Source organism: Pipra filicauda, unplaced genomic scaffold, assembly GCF_003945595.2.
Source record: "Pipra filicauda isolate LSUMZ 115617 unplaced genomic scaffold, ASM394559v2 scaffold379_size694699_pilon, whole genome shotgun sequence".
NCBI lineage: Eukaryota > Metazoa > Chordata > Aves > Passeriformes > Pipridae > Pipra > Pipra filicauda.
The window spans coordinates 417,734-440,033 of record NW_024104508.1 but is presented as its reverse complement, the minus strand read 5'-3'; the positions used below and the strand labels follow the sequence as shown (position 1 = coordinate 440,033).

The window sequence follows — 22,300 nt, the reverse complement described above, 5'->3', positions numbered from 1 at the left end:
TTAAAAAAATTGCCACTCCTCAGTAGGATAAAATACAAAGTCCCACCAGTGTCACCCAGCTGTTGTGAGCAGTTAATGTGCTTTTTTTAGAGTGAAAGTTTCTTCTAACCCTTCTTAGCTAGGAGTAACTTTATGCACAAGATTTTAATGTCTTCTTGCCTGTTTTTATAACCTGTTGTTTCAGTAATATCTTGTAACACTGAACTCTGTAAGTTATCTGCATTAAATCTGTTGTCTTTAAATGTCATCGACTCTCTCTTTGTTTATCTATTAGGGGGAGACAGTAGTTATTGAAATTCCCGAATACAGCTTAGCTGATCTTAATTATAATAATGGAGTCCATTACAATGACTATTGCAAGTAGAAAATATTGTTAAAGCCTAGGCAAGATATTGGGGAGAAATTATGTCCAATTTCTTCTTATTTGTAGGTTGTGTTCTAATTAAATATTAAATATTCTAGGAAACAATCTTTTAGTTCCAAGACACTGTTGAAATGTCAGTTAAATTTCCCTCCCTCAAAGCAGTGTGCAGTATTCCATTTGCTACAATACTTGGAAATCTTTAAGACTTAAAGAGCCACTAAACTTTTCATTCTCTGTAGTCTATAGTTCAGTTTGTATTCAAGGTAGATATATTGGTAAATGCTGAGCATGTAGGAAGTACAGACATAGGAAAATATAATTAGGCCTGCTGTGAAAAAGCCAAACAAAATACAAGAAAGTGTAAAGAATTTATAGAAAAACATTTACCTATAAGGAATGTGGTTTTGTTGGTGGTGGTTTTTTTGTTTGTTTGTTTGTTTGTTTTTTTGGGGGTGGTTTTTTTTTTTTTTAGGAGCTACTGATATTATTGAAAGAAAGAAAGAACTTCATTTTATTAAATACTTTTCAGTTTGTTGAAGTAATACTTTGTAGATTTTGGATTTATTTTCTACACTAACCAAGCTTTTCTCTACTGTTCACCTCCTCCTTTTATCCTCACACAGTGAGCCTATTATTATTAGTCTTGGTTACAGACATATGTATTTTTGTGGAACTTTATAGCAAGTCTTGTAGGGCAACAGACCCTATAATATCACGTCTAACATATAACTTTATTTTTCAGCCATTATAGCAAGTCTGCTGCTCAGATCAGAATTAAAATTATGTAAGTATAATTAATATATGCCAATATTACTGAAATTATGAAGTGCACTTGAGCTCATTCAGGTTTTCTTTTCTCTAGTTTGTTTTTTAATTATTATTTTTGGTTTTAATATAGAGTGCAAGCTGTTGCTAATTAGCATAGCACTGTGGAGATGGTCTCTATGTAAGCTAAATGGAGAGGATAGGATGAAGGGGGGGAAAAAACCCAACTTGAAGACGTAAAAGTGCTAGTCTTGGAGGTGTTGAAAAGCTTGGCACATAGAGTGGGTTTTGTTCTTTTTGTTAGACAAGCGATGGCAAGGTCAGGTGTAAAACTTCAGAGCTGAGTTGAATCCTGTGCCAACGTGTATGTTTGTGCTGGGTACAGGAAAGGGCCTTTCTCTTGATGGGCACTAGTTTCTCGTCTGCTTCTTGTGCAGTGCTACAATGTCTCCGGGTTAGTAGGCTGGAGTGGGGAGTTTTTGGATGGTGTGGGCTGGGTGCACATGTATTTCTAGAGTTGCAGCAGGCTCACTGAAGTGGTGCCACTAACATATGACAACTCTGGTGCGTTTGCCATGGCTTTCCTCTCGTGAATGCAGAATATTTGCAGACACTGTTGTTTGCTACTGTACTTAAATCGCTGAAGGCATATTTACTTTAGGTATGTGTATGATATGCACAAGTCTGCTTACAGTGTACACAAACAAATGTTCACGTGTGTTTATGTGTATAAATATTTCCATGCCTATTTCTCAATGTCAATACATCTTTCATTCTTGGGTGGAACTTCTGCATCTACTAAGGGGACAGGTTTTGAACTTGCACAGCATAATCTTATGGTCTGGGCTGCTAATTATTGGAGTACTTGGCAGTCATGATTCTGGAGGTTTTCGCTTTTATCTAGGCAGATATGAAAAAGCTGTTCCCTGCGGCAGCAATATGTAGCAAATAGAAGACAAGCTTTAAATAAATGATAAACAGAATCTTTATTAAACCCATTCTTGCATATGGGGAACATACTATGAAGCTCTATGGAAAGCTATCTTCCTTGGGTCTCTGAATGAAACCTGATTCGCTCCCTGTGAGGCCATGCTTTGTGCTGCCAGGCAAGGAAGAGTGCTCTCAGTATCTCAGTGCAGGTAACAGATCTTCCTTTTCTCGCATATCCTTCCTCTTGTATCTGTTTTGACCTATATCTAGATTCTGTAAAAATGCTTTGGAATTCACGCTGTTGAGAGAGTGGCATGTACCGCCCCTTTCATCAAAGTAATGCAGTGCACCCTATCTCCAAATAATGATTAGAAACTGTATTTCTTTGAGAAGGTGTTCTAACCCATTGAGTTGGTACATGCAAATATGTTAGCATTAGATACTATTTGGAAATTTAATTTAACAGAAACCCTACACATAACTAATAAAAGTAATCCTACTGTTTAAAGCTTTCAATCTATGGTTCAAAGGAAAGTCAAAGGAAGCTACACATAACGTCTTTTATTTTTCTGGGGTCAACTGCAAGAAGTTGTTTAGCTACATTCTAAACCACATTAAAGTTTCTTTAAATGTTGATATTTTTTTTTATTTGGACACTGCAAAAAGCACTGTTCCAGAGTGTTTAGGTGGTTTGAGATGCTGATCATGAAGCGGTGCATTACCCTCTTGAATACTTTATGCTGCTTCTCTGAAGAAGCTTCGTCCTCAGAAGAACTTGTTTTGGGATCAGAAAGTAAAGTAGTCAATGGTCTTCTCTATGTCAGAGGACCTGCAAAGCAACGTTGTTTGCTCAGGGTGAAATATGTGAAAGGCTTTGTTACATTTTCATAAATAGTTTAAAGAGCTTTAACTTGGAGCAGCCACCTTGTTTCAGCTGGCACCTGGAGTACATGGCATGCAAGGAGATGCTGAGGGACCTGAGTTTACCCAGGCTGGAGATTAGAAGCTGAAGGTGAATTGTTGCCTTGCATTTCCTAATGGGCTGTTTTGAAACAGAGAGCAATGCTCTACTCTGAGGTGTACAGAGAAAGGGTGAAGTGCGGTTGTCACATATAGAAATGGAGAAATTATGTCTGGGCATAAGGAAAAAAAAAGAACAACCAAACAATCAAAATGCTTAAATTGTGACCTGAGGTCTTTGGAGGTTGCAAGATTTGCCCTTGGAGATTTAGAAACTTGATAAGACTCTGAAGAACTTGTTCTAACTTTGAAATCAGCACTGCTTTGACTAGGAATTGGAGGACATGGCCTCCAGAGGTCCTTTTCAGCCTAAATTATTCTAATTCTGGGAGAAGATTTCCCACAGAAAAACTAAGTACTGTAAGAGTTATGCTAAATAGCCTTTTAAATTATTTTCTTAGAAGCGAAGAGCTGTTTGTCTGTGACATCAGAGGAATCCTTTGTGTGGTACTCATGGCCAAGATAATTTAGAATTAATATGATTTTCTAAAGAGCACGTGCAAAGGAACAAGTTTAAGTTGTTGAACAAAGTGCTTCAGCACTGTGCTCCTGCCTTGACTAGTCACAGTCTTGCTGCTGTGTGCTGAGAATAGCTCTGACATGTAAATGTGATGCATGTTAAGTGGTAGTCTTTGCTGGACTTGGCTGCAGTTACTGTAGGTGACTTCTTTTCAAGTCTGGGAAGCTGTGTAACATACTAAATTTGAAATGACTCTTATGGTAAAAAACTAATAGTGGTTTGTGGGTTTTTTTTTTCGTTGTTTGGTTTTTTTTGTTTGTTTGTTTTTTGTTTTGACAGAATGGCTACTGAAGCTAAGATTGATTGTTGACATGTCCTTTGTACCTGATGTGATTAGAGTACTCTTTGTTGATGGACTCGCTCGCCATAGCATCGTGTTTGACCATTTGTTTTTCGTAGCATACAGCTTGAATTTAAGATGTTTTTATCAAAGAGTCCTTTTGTATTTCTCAGAACGAACTGTGTGCTAAGTTCGACAAAATACCAGTCCTACTTGTCTTGGGCATCTGTGTGAGGTCTTAGTGATGTCACCAGAAATCCCCACGGATTTGGCCTTAAGTTTTCCCTTGAGTTAGCAATGACCAAATAATGTGTGTTACATGAATTGTTATTCTGCCAGCATTATTCATTCAAACAGTATCTCACTGAAATGGGGTGAACTTTATATGTTGATGCCTCTATGTTCAAACTGGAAAATTCAGTAGTGGAGAACAAGTTGTATTTGTTATCCTGTATCCATGTGTGAGACATATATGTATATATGCGTGCAGATGTGGTCACTTGTAGGAGAAGGAGGAAGGAATGTATCAAGAATAATGCCCCTGCTTCTCCTCCAAACAGATAGGTTCTGGTTTTTTTTCACAAATGATATTAAATGCCTTTTACCAGTACTTGAGTTAGATATGCTAGCTGTAATTCAAGCCTAAAGTTAAGACTCTTGTTCAGCTTTTCAGAAAGACTGTTGGAGACAGTATCTATCTAATCAGCAGCAGTGTAAGTAGATATTATCAATTTAGGCTGCTGTATTTTCTCTGGGGAACAGATTGAGTGTGGCCTTTCTGCAGAGGTACAAGGGGCTTGTATAAAAGACTGAATGATTGCTGTTGATGCTCTGTAGGATGCACAGACTTCAGAGGCTTTTCTCTCCAGGGGCTGCCTACCTGTTCAGGCCACAGGATGGGCATTGAGGAGGCTCATTAAGGAAAGTAAGCTGTTACTCGAAAGAGTATCAGGCAGGAGATATGCGATCTTGTGCTCCCTGCAGGGAAGGGAAGCTACAGTTTTTTGCTGTGCTCCTAACATTCCTTCAACCCCACTCTTATCTTTAGTATTCTTAACTGTGTATATATATATATATATATATATATATATTTAATTTTAACATTGAGGTTCAAGCTTTTCAACTCTAAGTCAGACTTCCAAAAGGACCTGAGAGTGATTTAGTAATCAGGAGGTATTAGCAACTTGGAATGCCTTTTAACTGCTCTATGTATTTAAATCATACTGAGCATATATTTTCCCACATTGTATACAGATTAAAGGAAAAGAAGATTCCATTAATTTTCAAATGAAAGCTGAAATGAGTTGTTGAGGAAGCATAAGAAAAAGGGCAAATATCACTAGATTCAGAGGAGAAATCTAGGAGCAGCTCTATAGATTCTAATAAGTGCCATACGGAAACAAAATATATACAAAATCGGGCTGGGTTTTTGGTTACATTGTACAATGAATTTTAACAATGTTAAGTGTCTATCTTTGATTTAGAGTATTTCCTTATTTGGGAAACCAGTAGAGAAGTGTTTTCAAAGCAATATTATGAGTACTCAGGACTGGACAGACAGACCACTTTTTTAGTTTAACATTCATTGTTTTGTACTGCTACTGATGGGAGAGAGAAAAAATTGTCTTTTTTGGCTGAGGTTTCTGCACTCTGGTAGAATCTGAGACCAGGCAGTTCTCTGCTGAAAATGAGGAAAGGCAGTACAGAGCAATTCCTTTCATTTTTCTCTTTTCCCCTCTTGACTACTTTCTCTCTTGTCCTGCTTTTCTTGTTAGGCAGGAATGAGTTGACAGAAACAGTGCCCAGTTAGATCAAAATGATTGGTAGAGGCCATGTTACTGAAATCACATTTCCTGTTCTTAAAAAGGGGGTAGAATTTTCTTGTGTTGATGGTTCAGATGCAAAGGTGTTGCAGCTTCGTTCAAAGTTAAGTTGGGTAAACTGGGGGAAGTTAATTACATGTGCTTAGTGATAATGTAAACACCGTTGACTGTCCCTGGAATTCCCTTGGGTGCTCATAGGGAATTTTGGCATGGACAACTATTTCTTCCTTCAGATGAAACTGATGAGGAGGTTAATGTTGCAATTGAGGGGTGGGAAAAGGAAGAAAGGAAGCACATCATGAACCTGAGACACCACATTCGGAGACTTTAGTGAAGAAACGCTCTGGTTTTGATTTCTCATTTGTGGATATTGGAAATAACACTAAGATCCTCTGATTTTGCCCTGAGAATCATTGTTCTGGTGATGAGTATGTTTGCCTTACTCCTTCAGAACTTTACTTTGTAACTGCTCTTTCCCTGTATTCTTCCAGGATGTCAAACTGGCTTATGTCCATGCAGACTATGCTGGTATCAAGCTCCATCTGACTTGCCTCCAGTTCTCAGGAGCAAAGGTACAGTTAACAGGGGTAAGTTAAAATCCACTTACAGAATCCTCTGAAGGAAATGAAGACTTTAATTAGCGCCCTCTCCTTTGCATGGCAGTCTCTGATACATTTCTCCTCTCCAAGTTGCTTGGTCTATAACAGCAGGCTGTCAGCAATAGAGAAAGGGAAATCCAAAAGAGTGAAGTCACTTTGAAACTATAGTGAAAAGTTAATGAATAGAGCGCTTACAGGACAAATACCGATGCAGGCTGTGTGTGTCAGGAAAGCACTTTGAAAGTGAAAAGTGTCCCCTTGTTTGTTTGTTCTCCTTTTAACTGATGTCTTTGAAAATCCACTTGGAATCACACTTGAACTACCATGATAAAATCCATTTTCATTAGATAAAGTTGAAATAATACACATTTAGCAATTGTGAGTGTTGCTGGAAATAGGAAACCCATGTAGCAATGAACACAAATTCCCATTTTTTGTTTCATCCTAAGGGCAAAGTACCCTTGATGCAAGGCCCAGGGGACCTATATAGTCATTAGCAGATGGAGGGGGACATTAATCTTCTACCCACAAATCTGCCCCGGCACATAAAGCAGGGAGCGTCTGTTGTGAGGATTGCTAGAGGTTGTATTAAACATGATAGTTTATAATCACAATGCTAGCCACTCTTTCTGTTCATTGCTGTGTTTTCTTGGTACTCTGTGTCTCTGGATTTCACTTTTTCTATCTATGTATAATAGAGAGTGACAGTATTTCTTCTTTTTGAAGTGCTGGCAGAAGTTTCTTCCAACGCTCTTAAAATCTCTCTTGCTGTAAGCGCTAGAGTATGTTAGGATATACTTTAAGTACTTTTTTGTGCATAGGAAGAAATGTATGATTTTTCTGTGTCATTCAGTCTTTCTTGTTTGGCAGTCAGCTAGGAGACAGGCATGGTTAATGAGGTATCTCAGCAACGCATTTTTATGGGAGTATAGTTAAAGTTAGGAGTATGTCCAGTCTCCAAACTGCCTAGTGAGCATTCTGTATTTGGAAACAAATGCCAGCTGGCAGTGGTTAAGGAGTGCATGCTTATTCTGCTCATGATAGCCAAAACATGCTCCCCGCTGTGTGCTTTTGGCAGCTTTGCACTGGCAATATGTCTGAAGTGCCACTTGCATGTCCTCCTTTCCTACTCCTAACCGTGTCCTGTAAGGCATGATTTAGCCTAAATAAAAGTGTGCTCTGCTAGACTTAGTAATGTATGGAAAGAGTGTGCTTGTTTTCAAAAATCAAAGTCTTTCTGAAATACCTGTAGTACATTATTTCTACAGTGGAAATAAAAAGATATATAATATGTCTTCCTATAGTTGGTAGCAAATTGACCCTACATTTCTGAAGATCTGATGATTTTTGTGACACCAATTTATAGGCAAACTACACTTCAAATTTTGTGTAACTTATTCTCAGTGAGAGCTCTGGTTGATTTGAAGCTCTAACTCTACTTATCTGGTCAATGTATTAATTACACTGGTGGTCATATTAATTGTATTAATTTGTGGTGTGAGCATAAGTATCACCACAGCTTTCTTTTTGTTGAATTGTTTTAAGTCAATAAACATATTAACTGTTACATTTTATTGAAAAGGTACTTTATATGTAGGCAGACTGACTTTTACAGTCAAGTGTTGCGAATAATAGAATAGTTTGAGTTGGAAAGGACCTTTAAAGGTCATCTAGTCCATGTGCTTAGTTGGATTATTTGAAGCAGTTCATGAGTTATGGTACATTGGATACAAGTTCTTAAGGATCTTCAGGTAAATAAATCCAGTCTACGTTTCTTTGTCATTTGTTTCTTTAGTAACAGTATAACAGGTTAAAAAAACACAGTTTGACGAAAAAAGGCAAACAAAACACTGAAGATTTTCAATGCAATACTCAAACAACTACATTTAAGGTCAAGTCAAATGTAGGGTAAGCAAGATGTGCTTAGAACTTGGATTTAGAATTTCAGTTGGTCTCTCACCTCCTTTGTTTGTAGCAGATCTCAATATTAGAGAAGATGATAATTCTCAAACAACGAAAATGCCTTTTTCTTTTCTAAATCAATGAAATTAAAATTTAAGTTCTTAATCTTAAGATATGGATGTGTTAAAGAAATGAAAATCTAAAAATCAGGTTATCTTTTCCTCAGGAAAAAGGAGTCACCTTGGCAAAACTGTTAGCTTCCCAAATCTGGGATCACACAACCACTAAAGAAGGGAAGGAACACTATCTTTTGCAAAGTGTTAGATTTTCAGTTACTATGCTTCCATTTATCTGCTGAAGCCTACCTGCAGTAGCTGATTTAATGCTCCTGTTGCCCACTCTGCTTTCACAACAAGCACAATCTGCATTTCCCAGGAAGGAGGTAAAAAAAGAGGGCGTTACTGTGACCCTTTCCTCAAACCCCTAAGCTTACCTCAGCAACCTGATATCACTGTCACACAGCTTTTTCTCTCTCTCTGGCAATTCAGTTGCTTTTAACAGCTGATCTAAAATAGTGCAGGTTTCCTTGTAAGTACTTTTTTCACATCCATCATCCAGCTATATCCTGGATATTCAAGGGCATGGACACCTTTGTTAGGGTACCTGAATGGTTTTATCATTGTCTGTGCTGTGGTGGAGTTGAGAATCAAATCTTGCTGTGATCTGTGTTGTCAAAGCACTGCTGCACATTGGTTAACACATTCATGCTCTGAAAAAGCCTTGGGTATGTCATGCAAAAAAGGTATTTTAGAAAGTAGGTTGCAAAATCAAACCCTCAAAAGTTGTGAAATGTCAGATTTATGTTATTTTCTTCTGCGCCTGTAATTGATGCAGAAATATAGATCTTGCAACTTCAATTTGATCACATCCTAATTGGATAACTTATGTTAAAAACAGTGTGGCATGGCCGCGTACTTTGTAAATAGCACAGTACCATTTCTGTAGGAGGAAGAACAGTATTCACAGAAGAATGATTATAGAGTTTGGTGCTAAGCTATTATGTACATGTAGAAGATAAACAGAATCCGTTCATCAGACTTTAAATTCCATGTCAGCTAAATATATTTGCATTACATAAACTTTGTGTAACATAACTGTTTTCAGTGAAGTTTCTCCCATTTATGCTGGTGTTGAATTCTGCCTCTAGTCAAAAAGAACTTTTAGAAAAAGTTCTGCCAACACAGTTTGTCTCGGAACAGCTTTGAGGCTTGCCAGCAGTGTTATTTCTTTTGAGTTGTAGGAGCAGCTCTAGTTACATGCCAAAATATGGTCTTATTTTTAAACTGAAAAATAAATGAAACCTATGTAGAAATGGAAACTTCATTGAATGCCAAATTCTGACCACGTTACTCCCATTGGAACCGCTAGGACCAATTTTGCAATCTGCTCTGTCTTTATAGCATTAAGAGTTATTTTGCAATGTGGGAAACACTGGAAGAAATGAGTGTAAAAAAGGCAGGAAATCTGCCAATGTCCATGTCTTTTTTAAAAAAGTAGTTATAACCTACTTGCTGAGATATGTTTTATGCAGATACCAAATTTAACCAGATTTAAGTTATGGCCAACCAGCTTCCATTTCAAAAGTGCTATTCTGCAGAGAAGAGGCAGACCAAAAAAATTGGGCACCTGAATATTTTTAAAACAATCATAATTATGTTATTTTTGTCTGTTTTTTCAATATGGTAAGATGTAGGAGCTTGGAGGCTCTGTCTGTCAGTCTTCTTTCCTTTCCATTTTCTTTAATTTTTAAAGTGTTTGTCCAATGACCAAAGCAGAATTTTAAAGTTAGTTCCAGTAAGATAGGGGTTAAAACAGATGGAGAGGGTTGGGAAGGAGAAATACAGTATTCAAGAAGTGATTGGTTTGCTCTAGGAGTACCTTCCTCAGATACTAACCCTGGTAAGAAAAGGCCCAGGTGTTTTGCCTCCAGCAGTGTGAAAGCACTCAAATCCATTGAGGGCTTTGAGAAGAGGCTCTAGTGATTTTGGACAGTTGTTGACTTTCAGCTTGTGTGAAAAAGACAGAACAGATATGTTATCTCACCATTCCACAATAAAAAGGAGGCAAAAAATTATGTTATTAATTCAGAAGACTTCCTGAGTGTTTTACCTGGAGTCTTAACTTGGTCTTGAGCTTAAGTGTTCAGAGCAGTTGCCAGAGGTAAGTATAATTGAGCTGAGCTCTGCGAGGATGAGAAAGCAGTTGCCATTCTAGCATTTTGAAAGCATATTCAGCCAGATAGTACAGATTAGAAAAAAATCTAGTAAAACCTGAAATGTTCACTTGTTTTGACAACTGAACAGTTGTTCTCAATGCATCACCAGGCAGCTGTGGTCCTGCTGTCCCTGGCTGAAGGATAGTATATTGCTTAGCACAACCCTCTGTGCACTTGACAGTAAGTTGTTTGTAGATCAGTGTAGCTGAGCAGTGTTATAGTGACATTCAAGGTTTTTATGGTGACATTCAAGGTTTTTATCGTCACTTCTCAATGATGATTTGTAAAGAGCATTATTAGCAGTGTACCCGCTAGGGTACCGTTTGAGGGTGAAGTTGATAATTCATAGGATTATAAAACAGGGGCCGGTCTGATGGACTGCCCTTCCAAACCTGTTGTTTCCGAGTACCAAACCTCTGATCAGTTTGTAATCTGCAGAGCAAAAGCTCTTATTTGAGGAACTGAATTCACCTTGGGCGATGCATAGTCCTTCTTAGACATGGAAAATGGGCATGATGGATATATGTTCTGAGCAGATAGCCCCTTTGCTCAGGTAGCAAGTTTTAAACATAGGCTTTCTGTTTTGTACATTTACACTGCTTTTGGGATGGAATCGTAGTACTACTTCTGCTTGAAATTGTCTAATATTTGCTACTTTTTTCTCAATTCATAAGATGGATCTTCATTTTATACCTAAAGGGAATTAATAATAGTCTTCTGTAGGCTTTCTGGCAGGACATGGTCAGCCCTAGGGATCCTTGACTGTAGTAATCTCATTGACGGAAGATGTAACTTGCCATAAATTGGATTTTCTTTTTCTGAAGCCTGAAATTTCCAGTATCTATGAGTTTTAGGAAGAAGATGAAGATTCAGGGTGTAAAAAGGCAGTTAGAGACTAAGCTGTAACTGGAGACTTACTGGATTTGGCGCATAACTCATATTTGTACCTTTACAAAGCTTAGTTTTTACTTGGTGTATATGGTGGTGTTGAAGGAGGTGGCAAAGAAGCTACTTTCTACTACTTGGTTCTATAATTATAAATATACTTACTTTGGTATAAGAAACATCAGACAATAAGTCTTGCTGATGGTTAAGTTAATTCACTTTCAGAAGTTCAATAATTCATCTGAGAAGTGTCAGCAGCTGGGTCTTGTTAATGGTAAGCCTTTCATTTCTGTTAAATCAATTGTGAATAATAGGATCCTTCAGAGAAAAATGATGAAGTAAGCATTGATTTCCAAATTGGGTGTCTGATATTGGAGCATTAATAAAATCTAGAGCAAGCAGGCAACTAGGACCTCATACACCCTTATCACCTAAGCAGTAATCAGAGAAAATCAATTTTTTTTTTTTTGTATGGTGCTAGATCTGTTAACATTTCATTTGTCATCATTCATCATTGTGTCTATAATTTCATTTTGATAATTGCTTAAATTTTGGGGGGCTTAATAGTATGCATTGAATCGAGCATCTACTGTCACGCTTTTGTGAAACAGATGTGGCATTGCCATATTGCCTATTGTTTTCTAGCTGTCTTATCTTACTATTTTTGGACTGTTAAAGCAATGGTCGAAGTAAACTCTATGTATTTTCAAATGAGATCAAATTTTCTTAAACGAGTTCCATTTAGACTTCCTGGAGTCCTCTGTTATTCTCTTTTTCTAACCTATGAGGAGCTGTGTTGCTTGTTTCTGTGTAGTTTCATTCAGTTTCATAGGGGTGTTATGAACATCTTCAGTAATAATGGTAAAACTGTCAAAGAGGAACAGTTGTAGAGAATATCTTCAGAACAGTCAGACTCAGGGCATGGCTTCCTCTGCAACATCTAGCTTGGATTGTTGTTCCCCAACTACGACTTCTGGCTCTGCACAGTTTGTTCCAGCCTGTCTTGTACTGTTGAAGAGGGCTGTGGCTGTCTGGATGTGTCAGGGAAGCAGACTGATGCTGACATGGCTGCATTGTGGCCTTTGATGGCTTTAATACAGAGGACCAAATTTTGGTGACAGCAGCATTAGAGAGTGATCTGAGAGGGAGTAGTTGATGGTAATACATCCCACCAAGCCATTTGTGGGTGGGATACCTGCATACCTTGTACTTCTGGTCTCAGAGTCAGTCAGGTTTTGTATTGCAGTGTGAAGGTTACAGACTTGTGAGTGTGGGATTTATTTTAATTGTTTTTAATAGCATTTGAAGACTGGGTTCAGTGGGTTTTTAAAACTGCTATGTACCAGTTTTTTCTATCTACTATTGTGCTTACCAGTGATCCCATTTTGTTTAAAACTGTATTGATTTCATATGGAAACCCACATACAATAAAATCTGCTTCCTGTTGAAGTCAATGGCAGTTGAGGCTAAAACTGGACCATGATTTGGCCCATAAAGCATAGCAAGAAAATTTAACAGTTATAATAAAACTCTTAAGGCAAATAAAATGTTCTAGTAGGTGTTCATAAATGTGCTTTATGCTCATAGACTCTGTTAAATGCTAATACTAAGGTCCTGCAGAAGCTGCACATAAGGACTGAGTGAAGGAAGCAAATGTCTGTTAAATGTGCTGTGCAATATTGTAGCAAAGGTGGGTGGCAGTGCAATGCCATGCTACCTATTAGACTGAAATATGAAAGCTATTAGAGATTCTGCTGAATTTTCATTTTGTGAGGGAGTAGTTTTCAAGTGAGAACATACCGTATAAAAAAGCCATGTGTTGTGCAAAACTAGAAGCATCTTTGTCAGTGTATGCAGTTTTCTTCGAGGTATGCAGTGCTTATTAAGGACAACTGCTAACATACTGTATTAACAATAAATTTAAAATAAGACAATACTTGTGAGGAAAATAATAGCTGAGAAGCAGCTTTATTTTTTGCATATTTCATTTTTCTTGAATTATTTTCTTTTCATATTTCTTGAATTATTTCTGCCTGTGGTCCTTAGATGAACCCACAGGCAGAAGTCCTATCATGACCTAAAATATGTTTTGAGGATAATGGGTGTTGGCAGGATTTTATATTTAGATCTCTGTCTTATGCTAGCTCTTTTTTTTTTTTTTTTTTAATTTATTTATTCCATCACTTCACTATCAAAGCACAATGAGGTCCATTTTAGATTTCCAGGAGCTTTCTGGCCTTCCTCCTTTCTGTCTTCTAGGGGAAGCACGTGTTGACTTTTTCAGCAGGTTTTGCAGCATGCTTTGAAAGCTGGTGGCTTGTACTGGCTTGTTTTCTTCTAGCAGTTAATTTCATTAGGATTCAGGTCAAACTCATGGGACAAATTTACCTGTGTGTACTCGAGTCACTTGCTACAATGACACCATGAATGTGGAAGTCATTGTTAGAATGTGTTTTATTGGTGTTTGAGTAATTGAGTGAGTTATTGTGTCATCAATATTCGGTTATTGTGTTGCAGGATAAAAGCAATCACATTAGAAAGATACTCTTTCACAGTTAACTTCTGAATTTTCTGTGCCAGAGAAGAATGCATTAGCTTGGAAAACAATAAGATAGAGGAGTGAGGGTAGGGCTTTCACCACGTTTAGATCTACCAAGTTCCAAGTATCACAGCCATTCTTGTAGTGCACGCTGCTGTTGGAATATCCACGTAATGTCAGGAAGTCTTCCACTGTTGCTTTGGTCTTGTCCTCAAGTGTTTTTGTTTTTGTTTTTGTTTTTGTTTTTTTTTTTAGCTAATGGGAGCAGGGTTATCTCTGGAAAACTTGTTTTGTTCTACCTTGTAAAAAGGATTGACTCATGCACTTACACAGTGAGTTCTCATCACTTACTTTCTCAACAAAATCACAGGGACCTCTTTCTCCTCTGTAGCAGTGCTGCACTAGTGTACTTAAGGATTTCAAAAGCAAGGCTGATGGTCATCATCAGCCAGCAGGTTGAGAGCTTCCACATATAGTAAAGTGTCTTTTCTTTCAATCCTTCTAAGACAAGGATACCTAATAGAGAAGGAGGGTGGGAAAAGACTAGAAAATTTTTAATCAAGTGGAAAGTATGTCTGTACTTCTCTTGTAAGTTATGGCACTTCTAGTACGGCAACAATAGTGATATTCATGCAGAACTTTAAATGCCTTCAGTACATTACAAATGCATTGTGTGATAATTAAATGTTAATTGAGGCCATTATTAGATGAGTAGACTATTTATATAGCAAAGTTATTTGAAGTAATGAGCCATGAATGAATTTTGTTTATTAACTCCCTCTGTGTTTGTTCTTCTATATCTTGTCTTATCACAGAGAAGGATTTTTAAAATAGAAGGCTCTCCAATGACATAAAGACCTGCAACATATAAGGTGTGTTACCTATAAATAGTGTTTTGTTGATTTCAAGAAATAAGCAGAATACAATCAAGACCTGTGGAAGAAGGAGCTTTTAGGTGAATTTCTACCTGAGGAACAAATAAAAAGACAGAAAAAAAGAATATTTTTTTCCTCTTTTAAAACTTGCATGACTCAGATACTTAAACGGTCTTTCCCATTTTAAGGACGAGAAACTAGGGAAAGGAAAGCTATTTACTTTGCCTGGAATTATGAAGGGAAGTCTGGCAGACACAGAAATTAAATTGAGATCCTCTAAATGTCAGACCAGCTCCATAACTACCAAAATATCCTTCCTTTTTTTTTTTTTTTTCTAAAATGTCTGTCAGAAATGTATAGTAAAGTTTAGATTTTGTAGGATTTCCATAGGACAACTGCTATGTGGCCTCCAGGGTGTGAATATCCTTCACCCTTTGAATTTGAGAGTGCTGTATCTGTTATTAAGTCTGAAAAAAAGACTGTCCCAAGCCAACATACTTGTAATAATATTTTGGATTTCATTCTCTAATTGTTTAATGGAATTAATATGAATATTGTAGCTGTACAGTTGGACAGCTGCAGCAGGATGTGATTTAACCAGGACACTGACTCTTCTTTCAACACATTCTGGCAAACTTTACAATATGCAATATTATAAAAGTCCCATTTATCTGTCATGTAGCTTTCATACACTTCCTTTGTTTGCAGTTATTTATCTTTTTTCTTTTTTAAAGCCAAATTGAAATTGCTCCTCAGTTCTTGGCTATGATAAAATGCCATGCAAGGCAAAAACCTTCAAGAGGTTTCACTCTCATGAAAGATGCTGGGACTTTGCATAAGTGGTGGTTACCTGATGAGCTACAGCACTAAGTTGTGCAGTGTGTAGCTATACTACTCTACTACCCATATGTTCATCACATCTTGTCACGGTTTCTAACACATGCTGAGAGACCATTTTTGCAGTTCATTCTTTTGCTTGTTGGATCCAAACTCTGTTTCAAATACTTTTGTTCAAGTAAGGAAAACATGGAATCATACAAGTGTTTGGATTGGAAGGGACCTTAAATATCATCTAGTCCCGATCCCCTGTCATGGGCAGGGACACCTTCCACTACATCAGGTTTATCAAAGCCCTATCACATCTGACCTTGAGCACTTCCAGAGATGGGGCATCCACAACCTCTCTGGGCAACCTGGTCCAGTGCCTCATTACTGTCACAGCAAAGAATTTCTTCCTAATATCTGATCTAAACCTTCCCTCTTTCAGTTTGAAGTTGTCACCCCTTGTCCTGTCACTGCATGTTCTTGTGAATAGTCCCTCTGCAACTCTGTTGTAGCTCCCTTTAGGTACTGGAAGACTGCTCTAAAGTGTCCCTGGAGCCTACTCTTCTCCTGGCTGAACAACCTCTCTTAGCCTGTCATTAGAGGAGAGGTGCTCCAGCCCTCTGATCGTTCTTCTTCTCTTACATGGGTTCTTACAAAAGTGAAGTAGAGGGGGAGAACCAGTTACCTGCAGATCCATGATAAACTCTCATTTTCTAGTAGAAACTGTTTCAACTTTGTTTCAGGTGTACTGTGTGCTTATGAACTCCTGTAACCATTTATCATCCATCGATGCATTGCAGTACCTTTAAGCTCTGGACTTTCGAGCTGTGCCAAATAAATACAGCAGAAAGAACTGGCTGTTTATCGAGGGGAATATTGTATTTATATAATAACTGTATGCTAGTGATATAACAAGAATATAAAAGTTTAATGAGTTTTCAATACCATCGGGTTGACCTGATCATCTATAGTGCTCATCACAGCATGGCCATTACCTTCTACGCGTTGCTTTGTGCCATGCTGGAGGCAGCAGCTAGGAGAGCCATCATCACAGCCGGCTCCTGGGGACGTCGGATGCAGCATGTGCCAATGGGACTCTGCCGAGCATTAAATTCTGTCTCTACAACTGGGACAGGTTTGTGCACTCTGTATTGTCTACTTTCTTAAAAGGTGCTGCTTTCTAGCCCTTGGTAATTGTGTGGTATTCCAGAGCTGCTTAGCTGGGAAAGCTTGTACGGCTTTTGCAGGCCACCAGGTTCAGAGTCTGGAGACAGCTGGCTATAGCAAAGAACTATGATAAATGTTAGCTTGACAAAACCACACATGTGAGGTCTTGAATGAAGTCAAGATTGAAGTAATTTATTCTGGATAATTTGAACAAAAAGCCAGTTCTTGCCATTTTAAAAGAATACCGTATAAACTCATCTTCTAAAGATGAAAGCTATCAAGCACAAAACCATGATATTACACCAGATAGCAATTACTGTGGTTTCTTAATGTGCTTGTGTTTTTTTTGGTTATCGCATTTATTAAATGTTTAGAACTTCAACTGTAGATATTTTTAATCAAAATCAGAATTTTCTCACAAAATGGGTGATTACATCATTTGCACATTTATATTGTAAGACATTTTAACGATATAAGCATTTTTTCATTTAGACAGCAACCATAATAAATTGAAATAAAATTCAGCCTTGATTGATGTTCTATGTGTCATGTACAGGGCAAGTCCCATCTATAAAATGTGGTTTGCCAAGGCAGCAATATTAGTAGCATTTGAATGTTTTTCTTATTAAGGAGAAAAATGGTCAGTAACATCAATACCGTCTGCTCCAAAGACCATGGTAAATGGAAACTGCCTGCAGCACATTTGAATTCCTCACTGTATTTGGGATGAAGGTACGATGGAGGCAGTGAGAATTTTTTTTTCTTGAAAATTAGGATAGACTATTACAGTTCTTAGGATGAAAGAGAGAGGCTGATTACAACATAATGGAGTGTACCATATTCATCTCTTTGAAATATGACCTCACTCGGCCTTTTCCATTTTACAATCGATTCTCTCATTCCCTTAATGAACCTGTGCGTTCATGAGTCTTCCCTGGAAGTATGCACGTGAAGTATTACAGTAGCAGAGAGTAATTGTCTGACAAGCAAGTGCAAGTAAAGTGTCTCTCTTGTAGTCTTGTTCAATAACATTATGGACCGTTAATGCATCAGATCAGGTTCCATATTGTTTTGTTAAAAATTATGCAGACATGTTTTTCTTAGTTGTTCATAGTGTTTCTAAAATGGTAGCTTCAGAAAACCGGTTCAACATCATCTGGCTTTATTTCTTTGCAGAACAGTACATTTGTCTAAGAGATGAACTATCAAGAAGGTACTCCTGCAAAGTCAGTTCTCTTACCAAGTACTGAAATTGGGTAAATTGTAATACTATGTTAAAGGAAGAAAAGAAGGGCTTTTTGAGAAGAAGAACAACATAAAGTTATATAGATAATTACTGAAGACACCATCAAGATGTAATTTTTAAAGGATCAAATACCTAGCATGTGATTTTTGTATCTATTGGGTTCTTTAGGCTATCAGTGTGATTACATGTAGTAAGAGAATACTGTAATTATATGTATGTCTTAATGTGTATTTTGGAGGGGTTTTTAATATAAACATGGGTTGTTTATATATCTGTTAACTTTTAACTAATTCATGGCTAACATAGAATCTCTTCAGAGGTGGTTTAAATATATATATGTGTATGTATATACTTTTATTATCAACCCATAGCTGCTAACTGGCTGTTGATCATTTCAACTTGCTACAAAATATGAAACCACCCCCTGGATGATAGTCACAAATACCAGATAACCTGGATGGTACCCAGGATCAGATTGCAAGCATAGAGCTTGCTGCATTCACCACTGGGGAATCAAAAGAGGATTCCTGCTAATCCAATCTTGCTCTAGGCAAAGAGGTACCAAGAGAGCTGAGACGTACTAGGAACTACCCAGGAGAGTTGGCAAAACCTTATGGAAAGACATGGAGACTAAACTACAAGCAGAATAAAACAGAGAAAATCTGCAGAACCCTGAAAGCCTTTGTAATGACAATTTCACTGAAATTCTAAGCATTTGATGTATTGTCACCAGCACTGATTTGATAAAAATGATGATGAAATAAAGGTTGAGCTCAGAGAAAAGCAACAGTCCTGAGCGTCGTGTCCAAAAAGATAATTTGTCATGTCAGAAAACAGCATTTCTTTTTGATCAGGCCAAAGTCAGTGTCCTAAGGTGTGAAAATTGCCAGTTCTTTATTCTACCATTGGTGTTGCTTGCACAGGAGTGAGACTTCTACCAAGTGAAGACCTTGATCTTACAGAACATGGTTTTACCTGGAGGAGTCCCAAGAAGTGTGTAGTACATTGACCATTACCTGCTTGGGGGCATAAACTCTACTTATGGTATTTTTGTAATGTTTCAGCATCTTCATTATCTCATCATTCAGGTAGCACAGATGCCCTTCTGTTTTCAGCACCTCAATGTACAAATTGACTGAAGCTCCATTCAGAAAGCGTATATTCAGTGGGAAAACTTAAGGTGTGCTTGGTGATTAGACCAAAGTCTCAGCTGATGTCAGTGGGATTGAATGCATGTTTAGTTGAGGCTTTCCAAGAATAGGAACAGGTTCATGCTGAAATGCCTTTGAGCAATGAAGAATGAAATGGTCTGTTCAATACCACATCGTACACTCTTCAGAGGACTTGTGGATAAGTTTTTAACCTTTATTAGTGATGAAGAAAAGTGAACTGTTTGCTTGTCTCCATCTGATCAAACCTGTATTACAGTAGGTCCTCAGAAAAAAGACTGTAAAGAATCAATGTCTCTGTCCTGAACAACTTCAAACCCGTGATAGGACAGCCTCATGTGAGGGCAGCTGGAAAGCCTGATGCACATCCTGATGAGTCATTTGCTACCTAATGTTATTAAGAAGACTTAGGGAGACTCTTGGTTAAGGTCCATTTTTCAGAAGATTCATGTGTGTGTAGGTAATTCACATTTTGTATTTAGCAGATAGCAGAAAAAAGGAACCATTATTCTTCTGCAGAAATTCTAACAATGATGTTCAAGAGTTAAATGCACCAAGACTTTCTTATTCTCAATTATCTGTTATTCATCTTTTTTTTTACTTCCCAGAGAATTAAAAATACAGTTTTTTTGGTCTCCAGTACTTTTAAGTTAAACTTCAAAGACTATATTTATTTTCTTATTTGTTTTCTGATTTTTATTAGTCCATAAGGATCAGGCAGTTTAAGATTTTTACTTTACAGTCACAGGGCTGAGGAACCTAATATTTAAGTATGTGAGTGTTAAGGTGTAGCAGTACAACAAAAACTATGGACTGAAATTAGCAGAGTTGGCAGTTCATTAGAGGAAATCTGAAGGACCAGTCTACGGTTGCAAGGTAGTAGCTCAAGGAAGAAAGGAAGTTACATACCTGCAGCCAATCTGACTCTTACATCCAGTGTTTACTATATTGATCCACTCTACAAAAAAAATAAAGTGCCTTTCTTCTTCTATAGTATTCAATTCAGAATTCTTTCTCTAAAGCATTTTATGATTGCATGGTCTGCACCTTAAGTTACTGTATGTCTTTTCTTCCCAGTTGCAGTAATGTTTCTGGTTTGTTACTGTCACTTGTTGTGATTCTTTAAAGCTTTTGCTGATAATAAGTACTAGAAAGGTGAAATGTATTGCCTCCTTGGATGTATTCAGATGTTGTGCTTATAGCTATGGAGATCAATGCTATTTTTGCTTTAGCAGACTGTTTCTTAAGATAAAAATGACAGTGTGGCACTATTCTTTTAGGAAAAAGAATTCCTATAGGAGTGCTTCAGAATCATTGATTCTGATGATTTTATATGGAGATACAGTAGCTGAAATAAGCAAGGACAAACTTTGTAAAACCATGAAAGAAATTTTCCTCTCAAAAAGAGACAAAAGGAATGAGAATGGAGTCTAAATGTAGCACTTGCTTCTATAAAATTGTCTGACCCATTGGAGCAATTTCTGACTGTAGGCTGACTACAACCTAGTGTAGGAAAAAACTTTCTGAAATCCCAGAAATGGAAGTGCTTCTTTATATATCTCAGGTGCATTTGTGAAATGACATTTGTGTGGCTTTGTGTGGAATGCGTGTGAGCTATTTGAAGAATTGCTGTTTGCAGGTTTTTGAGGTTAAAAGAGTGTCATTTGGGACATATGCTTTTTCAACAATGGGAGTGAACTTCACTGGTATACAGTATTTCAAGCTGGCTTGTTGCTCCACTTTTGGATTGCCCAGCTAAGGACTGAGAAGAAAGAAACTGTATCAGTTAGTGGTGGTTACAACATCCCAGACAGGCTTAATGAAATATTGTAAGAATTTGATGTTTCACATCAAAGCATAACCTCTCCTTTTCTTGGTTATATTGCTACCTATTGAAAGGGTTTGTTGGATCACAGGATGTCTGGGGCCCTTTTCTTGTTCAGAGTAGAATTCTCCTGGGAAGAATGGTAAAGAAAGGAATGCAAGATGAGAGACTATAATATACTGTGTCTTATTATGAGTGTTTCTACAACTAGATCTTGTGAAGAAGATATAACTAAAGCTAACCCAGACTATTATTTTGGGTTAGAAGACTTTACTGGGTGTAATTTTTTTTCTTAGGCTTTCAAAAAGTTCTTATGCCAAACTGCTGTCCTGTAAGAAACATTTCAGAATATCTAATGGAGAAGCATGAGGCAGACTTATTGGAACTGTTCTTTCTGCAGGAGATGCAGTGTATTGTAACTTGGGGTTGTACTGTCTCCTAAGGTCTGTGCACTGCTCAGAGCTGCTTGGAGACTTGGCAACTTGTACATCATAGGATATTAACAGGAAGACATATTAATATGAGTAGTAGGCTGAGTGCTATTAATGCTGTTGTTATGTAGTGATTCAAAAGATGAATAAAAGGATGGTAGAATTTTAGGGTGATAGAAAATGAATTGGAGGAAGGCTGAGAAACTCCGGGGTTTATCCAGCAAAGCTTTGGGATTAGACAGGGTGATGGTAGATGAAATTCTCCCTAACAAATCTGAGTAAAATCTTCTGAATATGTAATTTGACCTAATTGCGTGTTGCTGAATATTAAATTAACTACATTTACTGCATTAGAAAAGCAGGCAAGTTAGGCTTTTGTCTGTCTCTTTAGAAAAAAAAAAACACAAAAAGAAGACAAAATTAACAAAAACACTTTTATAAAACAATAGCAGTATTTCCTGGTTAGTACTTACTGCTTGTTTATATCATATTGCTTTATAACAGGAATTCTTCATTTTGTTCTGCATCACTCTTAAGAAAAATACAATAAAAATAAAGAAGGACTGCAGGATGGGCAGAACTGCTTTGTAGCATTGGAGGCAATTCCATGTGTCAAGGTACTGAAACAAATAAAAGCAGCCTAGTTAGGTTAGAGGATGAGCAGTCAGTGGGGGGGTGTGTATAAATAAATCATGCACTTTAACTTACAGGAAGAACAAAGAACTGCATTGAAAGGCAATAAAGGGAGATAAATTATTTTAAAAGGGTGGGTTTGGTTTTGTTTTTTTTTTTACAATGCGTAATTAACTTTAGGAACTTGTGGCAAACTAGATATGTTGGTCTAAAATGCATAAATTCAA

General features: G+C 37.4%; 1 protein-coding gene across 1 annotated transcript in view; it reads left to right on the top strand.

Annotated features, from left to right (window-relative positions):
• Window positions 1-1,114: 1,114 nt before the first annotated feature.
• RARB (retinoic acid receptor beta) overlaps window positions 1,115-22,300 on the top strand; it is a 325,063-nt gene continuing 303,877 nt past the window's right edge. Inside the window, exons 1-2 of the mRNA XM_039384807.1 lie at window positions 1,115-1,148; window positions 6,194-6,289. The gene's annotated coding sequence lies outside the window, so the exon portion shown is untranslated. The remainder of the gene's footprint in view (window positions 1,149-6,193; window positions 6,290-22,300) is intronic.